Genomic DNA, 17,734 nt, shown 5'->3' with positions numbered 1-17,734 from the left:
AGCATCAGGCATGTGCTGTCCTTGTTCTTCCCTTGACCTGGGTTGTGTACAGAGTTCCTGGGTTTCAATGAGGCCTTGCTGCATGGTTGAAAATCCTGTTTATCTTATCGTCACATGCATCCTTATAATATAGCCACCCATAAATTGAAGTAACTTGAATAAATGTTGGGTTTTTCCCTTCAGAAAATCAATTTAGCCAGGAGACAGGATTGGGAGACTGAATGAAACCAGAAGCTTCGTTTTGTTTGATACTCATATAGTTGGCTTACAAAGTGATTTTTTTTAATTTTTAAATTAATTACAAATAATTAAAATCAGAAAATTACACACATTTTTAAAAGTGTGCCCCATCTCTACAAAAAAATTAAAAATTACCTGGGTGTAGTGGTACATGGCTATAGTCCTAGCTACTTGGGAGGCTGAGGTGGGTGGATTGCTAAGCCCAGGATGTCAACACTGCAGTGAGCCATCATCGTGCCACTGCATTTTAGCCTAGGCAACAAACCAAGACCCTGCCTCAAAAAAAAAAAAAAAAAAGTAGATTTCAGGTTTAAAAAACTATCTGAAGATCTGACCACCAGAGCCAGTCTACTTATACAGTGACCACTGTCTGAAGCTGACTAGTGGGTCCCCCTTTGATCAGAAATAGATTCTCCAACTTGCCACAGACTCCATTTCACACTTGTGCTACCTGCCTGGCCCATCTCAAGCATTTGAACTCATGGCCCTCAGCTACCTAATCAAAAATGCCCACGGAGTTACCTAATGGACCTAACTCAAGAGTCATAGCCAGTACAGTAACCAAAACAGCACAGTAGCAGTACCAAAACAGACACATAGACCAATGGAACAGAATAGAAAGCCCAGAAATAATGCCACACACCTACAACCATCTGATTTTTGACAGAGTTGACAAAAACAAGCAATGGGGAAAGGACTCCCTATTCAATAAATGGTTCCAGGATAACTGGCTAGCCATATGTGGAAGATTGAAACTGGACCTCTTCCTTACACCATATATAAAAATCAACTCAAGACCAATTAAAGACTTCAATGTAAAACCTAAAACCATAAAAACCTCAGAAGATAACCTAGGAAATACCATTCTGGACATAGGACTGGGCAAAGATTTCATGATAAAAATGCCAAAAACAATTGCAACAAAAACAAAAATTCATAAATGGAACCTAATTGAACTAAAGTTTCTGCACAGCAAAAGTAACTATCAACAGAGTAAACAGACAACCTACAGAATGGGAGAAACTATTTGCAAACTATACTCATGACAAAGGTCTAATATGCAGAATCTATAAGGAACTTAAATTTACAAGCAAAAAAACAAACAACCCCATTAAAAAGTGAGCAAAGGACAAGAACAGACACTTTTCAAAAGAAGACATACATGTGGCCAACAAGCCACAAAATGCTCAACATTACTAATCACTAGAGAAATGCAAATCAAAACCACAATGAGATACCATCTCACACCAGTCACAATGGGTATCATTAAAAAGTCAAAAAATGCAGCCATAAAAAGAATGAGATCATGTCCTTTGCAGGGACATGAATGAAGCCGGAGGCCATTATCCTTAGTGAACTAACACTGGAACAGAAAACCAAGTCCTGCGTGTTCTCACTTATAAATGGGAGCTAAACATCAAGTACACATGGACACAAAGAAGGGAACAACAGACACTGAGGCTGACTTGAGGATGGATCGTGGGAAGAGGATGGTGGGAAAAACTAGCTATCTGGTACTATGCTTATTACCTGGATGACGAAATAATCTGTAGACCAAACCCCACTGACATGCAATTTACCTATGTAACAAACTTGCTCATGTAACTCTGAACGTAAAATAAGAGTTAAAAAAACACACACACACACACACACACACAAGTTGGCCATGTTGGTGGCTCATGCTTGCAATCCCAGCACTTTGGGAAGCCGAGGAGGGTGGATCAGTTGAGGCCAGGAGTTAGAGGCTAGCCTAGGCAACATGGTGAAAATCCCATCTCTACTAACAATACAAATATTAGCTGGCTGGGTGCGGTGGTTCACGTCTGTAATCCCAGCACTTTGGGAGGCTAAGGCGAGTGGATCAGCTAAGGTCAAGAGTTTGACACCAGCCTGACCAATATAGTGAAAACCCATCTCTATTAAAAGTACAAAAATTAGCCAGGTGTGGTGGCAGGCACCTGTAGTCCCAGTTACTCGGGAGGTTGAGACAAGAGAATTGCTTGAACCCGGGAGGTGGAGGTTGCAGTAAGCCACGATCATGCCACTGCACTCCAGCCTGGGCTACAGAGCAGGACTCCAACTCAAAAAAAAAAAAAAAAAAACTGCCATATGTGGTGACACACACCTGTAATCCCGGCTACTTGGGAGGCTGAGGCAGGAGAATCGCTTGAACCCAGGAGGCAGAGGTTGCAGTGAGCCAAGATCACACCACTGCACTCCAGCCTGGGCAACAGAGCGAGACTCCGTCTCCAAAAAAAAAAAAAAAAAAGTTATAGCCAGTTCAGAGAATGAAAAGCAAATACATTGATGAAGGGATTTCAGGAGATCAGAAACATGAGTCCCATCACCAAAGAAAAAAACACTCTGAACCTCACAGCCCTCCTCCCTCTCCCCACAAATCTTGGGAAGCGGGCCAACGCTGATAGTAGATGAGTAGAGAATAAAACATCTCCTTGTTTCTAGTGTACAACAATCACTGAGTCATGGGAAGCCCCAGAGCGCTAGATCTGATTACCTGCTGATCATGATTTCAGCTTGCAGAACAAGCCTGCTCCCATTAGTGACAGTATACAATTACTAGCTGACATGCTTACAAGATCTTACCACAATATTCTTTTCAGGAATGTATTTCTTCTACCATCCCCTACCCACAGACACACACACATCCTATTTTGATATGCCTGTCCCAAATGGATTCTGAAAACTGGCTCAGATAGACTCTGTTTTATTAGCTCTCTATATATGTTTCTCAAGGTCCAATTTTCTTCCTTCTTTAATCCCCATGTCATGATTATGACCATTAAAAACCGTCTTTTTTTTTTTTTTTTTTTGAGATGGAGTCTTGCTCTGTTGCCCAGGCTGGAGTGCAGTGGTGCGATCTCAGCTCACTGCAACCTCCACCTCCTGGGTTCAAACAATTCTCCTGTCTCAGCCTTCTGAGTAGCTAGGATTACAGGTGCCCACCACACCTGGCTAATTTTTGTATTTTTAGCAGAGATGGTTTTTCACCATGTTGCCAGGCTGGTTTCGAATTCCTGACCTCAGGTGATCTGCCCACCTTGGCCTCTCAAAGTGTTGGGATTACAAGTGTGAGCCACCATGCCTGGCCGTTTTTTTTTCTGTTTTTTTGTTTGTTTGTTTGTTTTTTGAGAGGGAGTCTGGCTCTGTGGCCCAGGCTGGAGTGCAGTGGCATGATCTCAGCTCACTGCAACCTCCGTCTCCCGGGTTCAGGTGATTCTCCTGCCTCAGCCTCCTGAGTAGCTGGGATTACAGGCGACCGCCACTGAGCCCAGCTAATTTTTGTATTTTTAGTAGAGACGAGGTTTTGCCATGTTGGCCAGGCTGGTCTCAAACTCCTGATCTCAGGTGATCTGCCTGTCTCAGTCTCCCAAAGTGCTGGTGAGAGGTGACAGAGTGCTGGTAGCCCTCGAAGCCCTTGCTCACTCTCAGTATCTCCTCGGCCTGGGCTTCCACTCTGGCCGCGCTTGAGGAGCTCTTCAGCCCACCGCTGCACATGGGAGCCCCTTTCTGGGCTGGCCGAGGCCAAAGCCAGCTCCCTCAGCTTGCGGCGAGGTGTGGAGGGAGAGGTGCCGGCGGGAAATGGGGCTGTGTGTGGCGCTTGCGCGCCAGCGCAAGTTCCCGGTGGGCGTGGGCTCAGCCGGCCCTGGGCAGCGAAGGGGCTTAGCACCTGGGCCAGCAGCTGCAGACGGTGTGCTGGGTCCCCCTCGCTCGATTTCTCACCGGGCCGTAGCTGCCTCCCTGCCAGACAGGGCTCGGGACCTGCAGCCCACCATGCCTGAGCCTCCCCCTGCGCCATGGGCTCCTGTGCAGCCCGAGCCTCCCCAACGACACAAGCACCGCCCCCTCCTCCATGGCCTGGTCCCATCCACCACCAAAGGGCTGAGGAGTGCAGGCGCAAGATGCGGGACTGGCAGGCAGCACCACCTGCGACCCCGATGCTGGATCCACTGGGTGAAGCCAGCTGGGATACTGAGTCTAGCGGGGACTTAGAGAACCTTTATGTCTAGCTAAGGGATTGTAAATACACCAATCAGCACTCTGTATCTAGCTCAAGGTTTGTAAATGCACCAATCAGTGCTCTGTATCTAGCTAATCCAGTGGGGACTTGGAGAACTTTTGTGTCTAGCTCAGGGATTGTAAACGCACCAATCAGCACCCTGTCAAAACGGACCAATCAGCTCTCTGTAAAACAGACCAATTAGCTCTCTGTAAAATGGACCAATCAGCAGGATGTGGGTGGGGCCAGATAAGGGAATAACCGCAGGCTGCCCCAGTTGGCAGCACCAACCGCTGGGGTCCACTTCCACGTTGTGAATGCTTTGTTCTTTCGTTCTTTGCAATAAATCTTGCTGCTGCTCACTCTTTGGGTCTGCACTGCCTTTATGAGCTGTAACACACTCACTGGGAAGGTCTGTAGTTTCACTCCTGAAGCCAGCAAGGCCACAAACCCACCGAGAGGAACAAACAACTCCAGACGTGCCACCTTAATAGCTCTAACATTCACAATGAAGGTCTGCAGCTTCACTCCTGAGCCAGCGAGACCACATACCCACCAGAAGGAAGAAACTCCGAACACATCTGAACATCAGAAGGAACAAACTCCGGACACGCTGCCTTTAAGAACTGTAACACCGTGAGGGTCCGCGGCTTCATTTTTGAAGTCAGTGAGACCAAGAACCCACCAATTCCAGACAGACTGGGATTGCAGGCGTGAACCGCCGCATTTGGCCTTTTTTTTTTTTTTTGAGACAGTCTCTCACTGTCGCCTAGGCTGGAGTGCATTGGTGCAATCTCCAATCACTGCAACCTCCACCTCCCAGGTTCAAGAGATTCTCCTGCCTCAGCCTTCTGAGTAGCCGAGATTACAGGCACGTGCCACTATGCCCGGCTAATTTTTGTATTTTTAGTAGAGTTTCGCCATGTTGCCCAGGCTGGTCTTGAACTCCTGACCTCAACTGATCTGCCCCCCTTGGCTTCCCAAAGTGCTGGGATTACAGGCCTGAGCCCCCACACCCAGCCTAAAACTCATCTTGCTTGTTGGATGGCAGGGCTCAAAACTGAAAGAAAGGCTAGAAGGCATATTTCCACCAATTATTTTCAATAAGTGTGTAATGCCAAACTCAGTAGTATGTAAAGCTAGTAAAATGTAGTAGCTTAACATCTCAGGATCTCAATCCAGAAACAGTATTCAATATGAACGAGAATATGCATAGCATAACATAGTGCTGCATGTTGAAACGGGCCATTGAGTACAAATCCTTTAGCTTATGAGAGGACAGAAATAGTTCTTAAAAATTAGTACAACTTTTTAAAAAATCAGCCAAAAGGGGAACTAAGTATCCTAGAGATTATTGTGGCCTTCGGAGCAATTTCTATCAAACTGGATTCAGCCATAAGGAAATCGGGTTAGTGTTATAAGCTCAGACATTTTCAGTCTGAAACATTTCTTTAAGTATGGAGGGACACCACAGTGCTCTTTCCTAACAAGCCAGAGTAAGAGTCTTCTGTTTTGCTTTCTGGTAGTCTAACGTACATGCCTCAGAAAATGCAGTTGAAAATAAAAGGGCTGCAGGAGTTTGAGACCCACCTTGGCAACATAGGGAGACCCCGTCTCTAAAAAAAAAAAAAATTAGGCAGGCATGGTGGCGCACACCTGTAGTCCCAGCTACTCAGGAGGCTAAGGTGGGAGGATTGCTTGAACCCAGGAGTTAGGCTGCAGTGAGCTATTATCGTGTCACTGCACTCCAGCCTGGGCAACAGAGTGAGACCCTGACTCCAAAAAAAAAAGAAAAAAAAAGAAGGGCTCATCCTACCTAAAGATTTTCAGCACTTGGAATGTAGGCTCTGGAAGAACACAAAGGATTTGGATATTTTCTAGAATTTCTCTCTCCTGGTCCTTTCATCACCCTAAGCAGTACCTGAGCCAAGCACGGTGGCTCACACCTGTAATCTCAGCATTTTGGGAGGCCAAGGAGGGTAGCTTACCTAAGGTCAGCAGTTTGAGACCAGCCTGGCCAACATGGTGAAACCCTGTCTCTACTAAAAATACAAAAATTAGCTGGGCTTGGTGGTGTGCCTGTAATCCCAGCTACTCGGGAGGTTGAGGTGGGAGAATTGCCTGAACCTGGGAGTTAGAGGCTGCAGTGAGCCGAGATCACGCCACTGCATTCCAGCCTAGGCAACAGAGTGAGAACCTGTCTCAAAAAAAAAAAAACAAAGTACCTGAAAATGGGGTGATTAAGCAGAGAACTGTGAACAGAGAGATATTCCATTGATTTTGGTGGGCTTGCCTCTGTCATTTAGTTCAGCATAATTCAATCAGAACTTCCTCAGCACCTACTCTGTGCCAATACTGTGCTAAAGGCCATAGCAACAACAGAAGAAGCCTACAACACAGACCTTGACCTTAGAAAGCTCACCATCTTGTTGAGTGGGCCAAACCTATACACATGAAGGAACTAGGGAACAAGACAAGAACATAATTGGGTGTCAAAATTGGTCTAATCTCTATCTAATCTTAGTTTTCTTATGCATCATTTCACAGTTAAATTTAAAAATTATAAAACATTAATCTGTCCAGGCACAGTGGCTCACACCTGTAATCCCAGCACTTCCGGAGGCCAAGGCAAACGGATGGCTTGAGCTCAGGATTTCAAGACCAGCCTAGGCAACGTGGTAAAACCCTGTCCCTACTAAATATACAGAAATCAGCTGAGCATGGTGGCATGTGCCTGTAGTCCCAGCTACTTGGGAGGCTGAGGTAAGAGAATCACCTAAGCCTGGGAGGCAGAGGTTGCAGTGACCCAAGATGGTGTCACTGCACTCCAGCCTGGGAGACAGAGTGAGCCCTGTCTCAAAAAAAAATTAAAAAAAAAATTAATCCTAATTTAAATATATTAAAATCCGTTATGGGTCACATTCAAGCATAGCTAAAGTGAAAAGCTAGACAATGCCAAGTGTTGACAAGGTTGTGGAGCAACTGGACCTCTCATACATCAACAATGCAAGAATAAATTGGTAAAATAACTTTGGAAAACTGGCAATGTCTATGAATATACGTATATCCTATAATCCAGCAGTTCTAACCCTGGATTTATATCCAACTGAAATCCTTATATCTTTTCACCAAAAGATATAAGGAATCATCACAGCAGCACTAGTCATGATAGACCCAAAGTGAAAACAACACAAATGATTATCAATAATAGAATGGATATGTAGTATATTCAGACAGTAAGATAACACAGGGTAGCGAGAATAAACAAAACTATAGCTACCAGCAACAATGTGAATAAGTCTCACCAACATGATGTGGAACAAAAGAAGCCAGACCAAAAAGGCTGACAATATATTACATGATTCCATGTATATAAAGCTCAGAAGCAGGTAAAATAATTCATTGTAGTAGGACTCAGGATAGGGGTTACTTTTCCTTGGGGATGGTATTTATTAAAATGAGGCAAAAGGAGAACTCTGAGGTCTTGGTTTCTTGATCTAGGAGCTGCTTATGTGGTTGAGTTCACTTTGTGAAAATTCATCGAGGTCTATATGAGTTGCACCCTTTTTTATGTATGTTATTTATCAATTAAAAATCCATAGAACGGTAACATTCAAGTATTACAAATGCATCCATATTTCTTCAAAGATTTCTGTTAATAGACTGAGTACGGTGGCTCACACCTGTAATCCTAGCATTTTGGGAGGCCGAGGCAGGCGGATCACCTGAGGTCAGGAGTTTGAGGCCAGCTTGGCCAACATGGTGAGACCCTGTCTCTACTAAAAATACAAAAATTAGCCAGGTGTGGTGGCACATGCCTGTAGTCCCAGCTACTCGGAAGGCTGAGGTGGGAGAATCACTTGAACCCGGGAGGCGGAGGTAGCAGTGAGCCAAGATCCCACCACTGCACTCCAGCCTGGGTGACAGAGTGAGACTCCTCTAAAAAAAAAAAAAAAAAGTTTTCTGTTAATGGAGAATTGAAGCCTAGACAAGTTGTGGAAACTGACTTCCTGTAGTCTTTGACTAGGACCAGGAATTGCATGCTTCCTAACTCCCTGTTCTGTCACTGATTCTCTAGGCAATTTTAGAAAAACATTATTCCTATTATTATTCCTATTACTTCTATTTCTAAAAATAGTGAAGTTAGCTCTCATTCTTCATTCACCATCATTAGATTTGCCTTTAAGGTGAAATATGTGAAATTGTGCTGCAGTCAATGCTTTTGACATTAAATCAAAATGACAAAGTCCCTCACCATTTTCATGACAGGTGACAAAGTCTACTGCACTGAGGGAGTGTGTTATTATTGTCCAACCTCAATCGTTATCATTCGGTCATAATTAGCCTGACTGGTAAACCACAGGTGAAGTTTGGGCTCTCTGTCATAAACCTTCATATGAAACCCAAGCTCTCTTTTCCTTCCCTCTGAGAGGGAGGTGCTTTCTCATACCTTACATGGATGAATTCTTTTGTTCTAAGGAGCCAGGAGAAATAACAAGATTTAGAAATATGAGACCGAATGAGAAAAGAGCTGGTCTTGACAGAAGAAGACTGCTGCTGTCACTTATTGGCTGGAAAATTTTAGATAAGCCATCCCGCCTCAATTTACTTAATTTGTTTTAAAGATGAGTCTCAATTTACTCATCTTTAAAACAGGGACATTAACTACCCCTCTCCTACTTACCTCAATGGTTGTTTTAAGGTGGAAATGAGACTATGTATGTAAAAATCTTTTGAAAACTAAAAAGTAAAAAGTACAGATGCAATATATTATAATTATGTAAGAATACTCTCAGTGAACTCTATTGGAGTCCTTAAAAAATGAGTGTCCATGGCTGGGCGCGGTGGCTCACCCCTGTAATACCAGCACTTGGGAGGCCGAGGTGGGAGGCTCATCTGGGGTTGGCAGTTCGAGATCAGCCTGGTGAACCTGGTGAAACCCCATCTCTGCTAAAAAATACAAAATTCGCCAGGCACGGTGGTGCATGCCTGTAATCCCAGCTACTCAGGAGGCTGAGGCTAGACAATCACTTGAACCCAGGAGGCAAATGTTGCAGTGAGCCAAGATTGCGCCATTGCATTCCAGCCTGGGCAACAAGAGCGAAACTCCATCTCAAAAAAAAAAAAAAAAAAAAGAGTGTCCATTGTCAGGTGCGGTGGCTCATGCCTGTAATCCCAGCACTTTGGGAGGCCGAGATGGGTGGATAATGAGGTCAGGAGTTCGAGATCAGCCTGACCAACATGGTGAAACCCCATCTCTACTAAAAATACAAAAATTAGCTGGGTGTGGTGGTGCGCGCCTGTAATCCCATCTACTCGGGAGGCTGAGGCAGGAGAATCGCTTGAACCCAGGAGGTGGAGGTTGGAGTGAGCCAAGATTGTGCTACTGCAGTCCAGCCTGGGTGACAGAGCAAGACTCTGTCTCAAAAGAAAAGAAGATAAGAGCAGAGCAGTGCAATAGAAAGGGTCTAGAAGGTTTCTTTGGTTTGGTGGTCAGTGAAGGTCTCCTTGAGAACTTCTGAGAAGGTGGCAACATGTGAGCTACATCTTGAATATGAGAATGAAATTCTGGGGAAAGAGTGCTCCAAGCAAAGGGAAGAGCAGATGCAAAGATGCTGAGATGGTGGGAGGCTGAGGCAGGCAGATCACCTGAGGTCAGGAGTTCGAGACCAGCCTGGCCAACACGGTGAAAACTCAACCAATTGTCAACCAGAAAATGTTTAAATTTACCTATAGTATTTCTCAAATGTATTTGATTGATGTCTCATACCTCCCTAAAATGTATAAAACCAAGCTGTGCCCCGACCATCTTGGGCATGTGTTCTCAGGACCTCCTGGGGGCTGTGTCACAGGCTCTGGTCACTTATATTTGGCTCAGAATAAATATCTTCAAATATTTTACAGTTTGACTCTTTTTGTCAACACAACTCACCATAATGTAGAATCAGTGGGAGTCCTGAGCTTGTTTTCCTGCAACTAGATGGTCCCATCTGGGGGTGATAGGAGAGAGTGACAGATCATCAGACGTTAGATTCTCATAAGAACTCTGCAACCTAGAACCCTCGCATGCACAGTTCACAATAGCATTCACACTCATATGAGAATCTAATGCCACTGCTGACCTAACAGGAGGCAGAGATCAGGCACAAGGCAAGCAATGGGGAGCAGCTGTAAATAGGAATGAAGCTCTGATCACTCTGCTCACTTCCTGCTGTGTGGCCTGGTTCCTGTGGCCCAAGGGTTGGGGACCCCTGGAGTAGGGAGAGGGTATAGATAGAAAAGAGGGCACAAGACTAAGACCTATTCGTAGCAGAGGAAGAACTGGCAGCAAAAGACTTTTCTCCCAGGAAAATTGCTGTGCAATCATATAATCAGGCCTGCCTTCAGACTTGCAATAGTTTGGACAAACACCACACGGAGATTCAGAGGTGGCTTCACTGTGAAGCTAATGAAGCATTATCTTCAGGGTGCTTCACTTGTGCAAGCCCCTTCTGAGGCCCTGGGAGGCAACCCAGCTTCTTGTAATCAAATTTTGCATTTTTTCTTTAAAAGAACTTTCCCCAAACCTGCCCCTCCACCCCTGAATGCATCCAAATGTCATTGCAAATTTCTGACCTTCAGCAACAAGTCAGTACCTAGAGGTTTGTAAATACGCTTTCTTTGGTAGGCTCAGAGTCCTTCCATCCAGCACAGAAAGTCTGACATTGACATACATTTCTTATTTATTTATTGAGACAGAGTTTCACTCTTTTTGCCCAGGCTGGAGTGCAATGGCGCAATCTCCGTTCACCACAACTTCTGCCTCCTAGATTCAAGGGCTTGTTCCCTTGGGAAAAAAAAAAAACAAACTCTTCCTGAAGTCCCAACCAGAAGCAAAACTTTCCCAGCCCTATCTCAGGCCATTTGTCTGTCAGGTCTCTGGATGGTGGAGTTGGTCTCAGTGTTTACTAAACAAACCAGTGTGGTTATCCCATCGAGATCTGAAAGAGAAAGACAAAAAATTAGCATAAACACAAGGCCACCTATTCAATTAAAGCTGCAAACCAGGGCAGCTAGAAAGCTGAATATAAAACAGTCAGGGAGAGTTTTAACACAAGTGAGTTACATAACTTGAGACATGTTTGAGACTCAAACAAAGGCATTCTTATCTCAAGGTTAAAGGAAGGAAGGAAGACCAGCAACAGTTTCCAAGCACTTTTCCTATAAACTTTCTACCAACAGTGAAACTCAACAGTTGCGAACTGGTCGGGGTGGGGAGGACAGAAGCCTCCACAGCTAATCATTCCTTTGGGTTAATTAGGATGTCCTCTGCATAAGGTGTGGCTCCCTACTGGTGGTGGAGTCACAGGCTTTCAAAATTATCACCATTTCACAACCCAGGAACTGCTCCAGTTGGAAGCAACCTTTGAGACTATATGGCCAACCCCCTCCTGTCATGGATAAAAAACACCAAAGGTCATTCAGCTAGTTACTACAGAACAGGGACTAGAACCCTTGTGGTCCAGGCCAGTGCCACTTCCACCCCTGTGCCTGCACCTTCAGACACATCCACAGACCATCTGTCAGCAGCCCACAGCTGGGAGGGCAACTGAGTATAGCCCCTCCAACAAATTTGCTGGTGCTAGACTTGACCTTCCTTCCCTGAAGCCTTCCCTTTCTCCCTTTTTTTCCTCCTCTCTTCTTTCACCCTGCTTTTCTTTTTTGACCTGCATCTATGTCCTCATCCTACTGATGGCATAAAGAGGCCCCCAAGCATTGTTTTAATTTGCCAGTGGCACTGGGAGGCATTGGGATCTGGGGACAAAATGTTTCCTCCAGGCCAACTCCTGGAAGAGGTCAACTCCCTCTTCTCCATCTCTTCCAGCCTAAGCCTTGAGAATCAGTGACAGAACAAGGAGTTAAGAAGCATAAAATTCCTGATCCTAGTCAAAGACTGTTGGAAGTCAACTTTACAGCTCTTGTGGGCTTTAATTCTCCATGAATAGAAATCTTTAATGAAATGTTGACGCATTTGTAGTACTTGAGAGTGACCCTTCTATGAATATTTTTACCAGAAAACTGTTTCAGGCAAAACATTCCACAAAATAATTACATTTTTTTAGGTTTTTTTTTTTTTTTTTTTTTTTTTGAGATGGAGTCTCGCTCTGTCGCCCAGGCTGGAGTGCAGTGGCGCAATCTCGGCTCACTGAAACCTCTGCCTCCTGGGTTCTACCTCAGCCTCATGAGTAGCTGGGATTACAGGCATGCACCACCACACCCAGCTAATTTTTGTATTTTTAGTAGAGATGGGGTTTCACTATCTTGGCCACGCTGGTCTTGAACTCCTGACCTCATGATCCACCCGCCTTGGCCTTCCAAAGTGCTGGGATTACAGGCATGAGCCACTGTGCCCAGCTTTTGTAGGTTATTCTTTAAAACTCAACAACTTTCAATCAGACATGAAGTCCTAACAGTGGACATATTAAAAAGAGAAATACATGGAGGCAGGACCTTCCTGATCCCCTTTAGGTCATAACTTTGAGCAGTCCAGTCTACTTCATGTGGCTCAAAGGGGAAATTGAACCTGCCCAATACCCCTATGCCAACATCAGGGAGCAGAGTCCACTCCTAGTGTCCATCACTTGCCCTGGCAGGGGAACTTTTTTTTTTTTTTTTTTTTTTTTTTTTTTTGAGACAGAGTCTCACTCTGTTGCCCAGGCTGGAGTGCAGTGGCGCAATCTTGGCTCACTGCAACCTCCGCCTCCTGGATTCAAGCAATTCTCCTGCCTCAGCCTCCCAAGTAATAGCTGAGACTACAGGTGCATGCCATCATGCCTCGCTAATTTTTGTATTTTTAGTAGAGACAGAGTTTCACCATGTTGACCAGGCTGGTCTCAAATGTCTGACCTCAAGCGATCCACCCGCCTCGGCCTCCAAAAGTGCTGGGATTACAGGCGTGAGCCACTGCACCCGGCCGGGAACTCTTCCTTGAGTGTCACTAACATTGCCCATGTTGTGGTCTAAGGTCACACCCTCTGGTGCTGTCCTCCTTAGGGATGTGCAACACTTCTCATACCCTCTGTTTCCTCTCTTTTGTTACAGATGAAGGGGAAGAAAAAGATAAAACCAAACACAGCTCAGAAATTCTGGCATACAAATGAGAAAAGAACTACTTCTTAGCCACCTGTGCCAGGTAGGTGGGTGAATTATAGATTTAAATCCAGCAGAATGTGGTCCAAACTGGTTCTACAGACAATGAAGTGGTTCTTTGTTTGGGGGACCTGCCAGGCCAGGTTAAAGTTGGAGGCAGGCTTTTCTAGGGTTGGTAGGCTCCCAGAAGTGATGGGATTACACAATCCCTCGCTGGATGTACAGGCAGAACTGGCAGGCTCGCTGGAACAGAACAAAGCCTTGGGAGAGAAGTTTTTTTTCCTGCAACTCTGCCAGCATCCCTAAGTATTCTGGCTCTAGATTTGGAGACTTTAAATGACAAAATGATAGGTCTAAAATTTATTTTGCAGCTCCAAAGAAAATTGTAAGACTCTTTATAGGCTAGAGAATTTTACAAGTCTTAGTTGTGAATAATTGACTTTTCCAAAACTCTGTAACATCAGCAAAGCATGCCACAGAAAATGAAAATGTGCATTTCTATGGGGCCAGGTCCTGCACAGCTCCATTTCTCTTTCTTGAGCCATGATTTTCTTAAATTTGCATTGAAATAAAGGGCACCAGCATCAAACTGGGTGGCTGTTGCTGGGTTGTTTTGCATTTTTCCATCATCTTATTTGGAAAGCAACGAGACCTTTTTCAATCCTTTGGGCTTCCTCCAAGTGGAATGGTCTTTTAGATCTAGTGTCTTTTGGGGTAAGTAATGGGCCCGAGAGAAAACATAGAGTGAGTGTGAGCATGTGTTTAAATTTTCTAGTGCTGTTTTTAGAGCAATTCAAGAATGAAATCTCCCCAGGGTGCCCAACTGCTCTCAGAATGCAAACCCACACAAAGAGCCAGAGAGGGAGAAGGGATGCTTAAAACAGAGAGGGAGGAGCCTCTTCAGGGACATCCAAGGCTTGGGCCTGGTGGCTTCCTTTTTTTTCTTTCCTTTTTTTTTTTTTGAGACAGAGTCTCACTCTGTTGGCCAGGCTGGAGTGCGGTGGTGCAGTCTTGGCTCACTGCAACCTCCGCCTCCCGGGTTCAAGCGATTCTCCTGCCTCAGCCTTCTGAGTAGCTGGCATTACAGGCGCGTGCCACTACTGCCCGGCTAATTTTTGTATTTTTAGTAGAGATGGGGTTTCACCATATTGGCCAAGCTGGTCTCAAACTCCTGACCTCAGGTGATCCAGCCGTCTCGACCTCCCAAAGTGCTGGGATTACAGGCATGAGCCACCGTGCCCGGCCAGGCCTGGTGGCTTCTGATTGCACTTCTAGAAGCCACCATCCACCTTTACTGCGTGTAGCCAAAGGAAAGCACCATAGCGCATCTCCATGGTGTTTCCTCATGGATGTTGTTGAAAACCTGGTACATTCATTATGCAAGATCGTCTTTATGAGGGTTCTCAGGATAAATTTTGTTTTGGTCCTGATACCAAGGATAGACATACTCTTCTTGAACAATTATACTACCTTTCAGGATTTTGTAAGAAAGGCAAGCAGTCTTCAGAACCCAACTACATATTGTGGATAGATCTCCACCCAGATCCTAGTTCAAGAGGCCTGATCCCAGCTCAAAAGCAAATCCCTGGATCTGAGTTTCTGTTGACATATCATTCATTCAACAATAAATCTTTTATTATTATTATTATACTTTAAGTTCTAGGGTACATGTGCACAACGTGCAGGTTTGTTACATATGTATACATGTGCCACGTTGGTGTGCTGCACCCATTAACTTGTCATTTATATTAGGTATATCTCCTAATGCTATCCCTCCCCGCTCCCCCCACCCCACAACAGGACCCAGTGTGTGATGTTCCCCTTCCTGTGTCCAAGTGTTCTCATTGTTCAGTTCCCACCTATGAGTGAGAACATGCGGTGTTTGGTTTTTTGTCCTTGCGATAGTTTGCTGAGAATGATGGTTTCCGGCTTTATCCATGTTCCTACAAAGGACATGAACTCATCCTTTTTATGGCTGCATAGTATTCCATGGCGTATATGTGCCACATTTTCTTAATCCAGTCTATCATTGATGGACATTTGGGTTGGTTCCAAGTCTTTGCTATTGTGAATAGTGCCGCAATAAACATACGTGTGCATGTGTCTTTATAGCAGCATGATTTATAATCCTTTGGGTATATACCCAGTAATGGGATGGCTGGGTCAAATGGTATTTCTAGTTCTAGATTCTTGAGGAATTGCCACACTGTCTTCCACATTTTTTTTTTTTTTTTAAGATAGGGTCTTACTCTGTTTCCCAGGCTGGAATGCAGTGGCATCATAGCTCACTGCAGCCTTAGACTCCTGACCTCAAGCAATCCTCCCATCTTGGCCTCCCAAAGTGCTGGGATTACAGAATTGAGCCACTGTGCCCAACCCATTCAATTAATCTTTCATATGACAAATATATATAAAGTACCTATTATGTGGCAGGAGATATAGTTGTAAACACGACAGGCAAAATAAATCTTCATTTTTACGTTTGCAATCTAGGGGGGTTTACTCTGCTGGATGCATTTGAATTTGTAGATATGGTAATGAAATTGGTGAAACCGCCTTTGCAAAAATTATAACTGAGGAAATTATGACAGTGAAAGACATCAGACCTAAGTGACTCCATCTTGCGCTTTTGTTTTTTTTTTTTTTTTTGAGACAGAGTCTCTCTCTGTTGCCCAGGCTGAAGTGCAATGGTTTGATCTTGGCTCACCGTAACCTCCGCCTCCTGGGTTCAAGCAATTCTCCTGCCTCAGCCTCCCGAGTAGCTGGGATTACAGGCATGTGCCACCACGCCCAGCTAATTTTATGTTTTTAGTAGAGACAGGGTTTCTCCATGTTGGTCAGGCTGGTCTTGAACTCCTGACCTCAGGTGATCCGCCTGCCTCGGCCTCCCAAAGTGCTGAGATTACAGGCATGAGCCACTGCGCCCAGCCTCCATGTTGCTTCTAACCTTTAAGTTGCCCTTGTTTATTCCTGGGTATTAGCCGAACTAACCTTGGGAAGGAATTTAGTTTATGGTTCAACTGTGAAACAAAATTGGTAATAGTCCTTTCCAAAAAGACCCCCTTCTTGTCTTGGGACCAGTCCGCCTTTGCAGGACTAACAAATTAGCTACAAGATTAGAAATTATGGTTTAGGGGTCATGCAGCCTCTGGCTGCAAGAGTCTGAGCCTCCCCAAATTGCTCCTGGGGATAACATCACTGTTATAAAATGTAAGTTCAGTGCTTGAGATATTTTGCAGATCCTGCACTTGATGGATCAGCTGACACCACCCAGACCATAAGCTGGCTCAACTAGTTCTGCAACTCCACCCAGGAACAGAAGACAGCAAGAAAAACTCACTTCAACCCCCTATGATTCCATTTCCAACCTGACCAATCAGTGTTCCCCACTTCCCAAGCCCCTACCTACCAAATTATCTTTAAAAACTCTGATCCCTGAATGCTTGAGAGACTGATTTGAGTAATAATAAAACTCTGGTTTCCCACACAGCCGGTTCTGCATGAATTATTCTTTCTCTATTGCAATTCCCTTGTCTCAATAAATTGGCTCTGTCTAGGCAGCAAGCAAGGTGAACCTGATGGGCAGTTACCTAGCAAATAGCTAAAGTGGAAACCTCAGAAAAAGACTAGAACACCAAAAAGACTAAAACAACACAGGTGTGAGTCAGAGTGATTAAGACATTTAGAAAAAATGAAAGAATTATATTCCTATTTGCTGCGTGATCTTGAGCAAATGATAACCTCTTAGTCTCAGTCTTCTTGTCTAAAAAATGGTGATAGAGACTTATAGTGAGAAATAAGTGAGATAATATGAATTAAGCTTTTTTTTTTTTTTTTTTTTGAGACGGAGTCTCGCTCTGTCACCCAGGCTGGAGTGCGGTGGCGCAATCTCGGCTCACTGCAAGCTCCGCCTCTCGGGTTCACGCCATTCTCCTGCCGCAGCCTCTCCGAGTAGCTTGGGACTACAGGCGCCCGCCACCACGCCTGGCTAATTTTTTGTATTTTTTAGTAGAGACAGGGTTTCACCGTGGTCTCGATCTCCTGACCTCGTGATCCGCCCGCCTCGGCCTCCCAAAGTGCTGGGATTACAAGCGTGAGCCACTGCGCCCGGCCTGAATTAAGCTTTTCACACAGTGCCTGCTCATATTACTTGCTCAATAAATACTGGCTCCTACTACTTTTATCCCAGGAGCACCAAGAGGAGAAGAGCCCTTGGTATGGGCATTTTGACCACATGACCTGTTCAGCCTGGTGTCAGAAGTGGGAATGTGGAGAGAAGCAGGGTTTCCATTCTGTAGAGGCCATGCCCATGGATGTCACCCAAGTCCTAATATTTCCAAAAGAAAC

The 17,734-nt window shown here is 44.9% G+C and overlaps 1 long non-coding RNA gene across 2 annotated transcripts in view; it reads right to left on the bottom strand.

Moving 5' to 3' along the window:
* Positions 1–10,968: 10,968 nt before the first annotated feature.
* The window catches only part of LOC134732509 (uncharacterized), a 128,277-nt gene continuing 121,511 nt past the window's right edge, over positions 10,969–17,734 (bottom strand). For both annotated transcript variants that reach the window (XR_010115767.1, XR_010115768.1), the window contains one exon: positions 10,969–11,238. This is a non-coding gene — a long non-coding RNA (uncharacterized lncRNA). The remainder of the gene's footprint in view (positions 11,239–17,734) is intronic.

This window comes from Symphalangus syndactylus, chromosome 14 (genome assembly GCF_028878055.3).
Source record: "Symphalangus syndactylus isolate Jambi chromosome 14, NHGRI_mSymSyn1-v2.1_pri, whole genome shotgun sequence".
NCBI classification, from domain to species: Eukaryota; Metazoa; Chordata; class Mammalia; order Primates; family Hylobatidae; genus Symphalangus; species Symphalangus syndactylus.
Note: the sequence above shows the minus strand (reverse complement) of the source record. Positions and strands in the feature narration are given on the sequence as shown.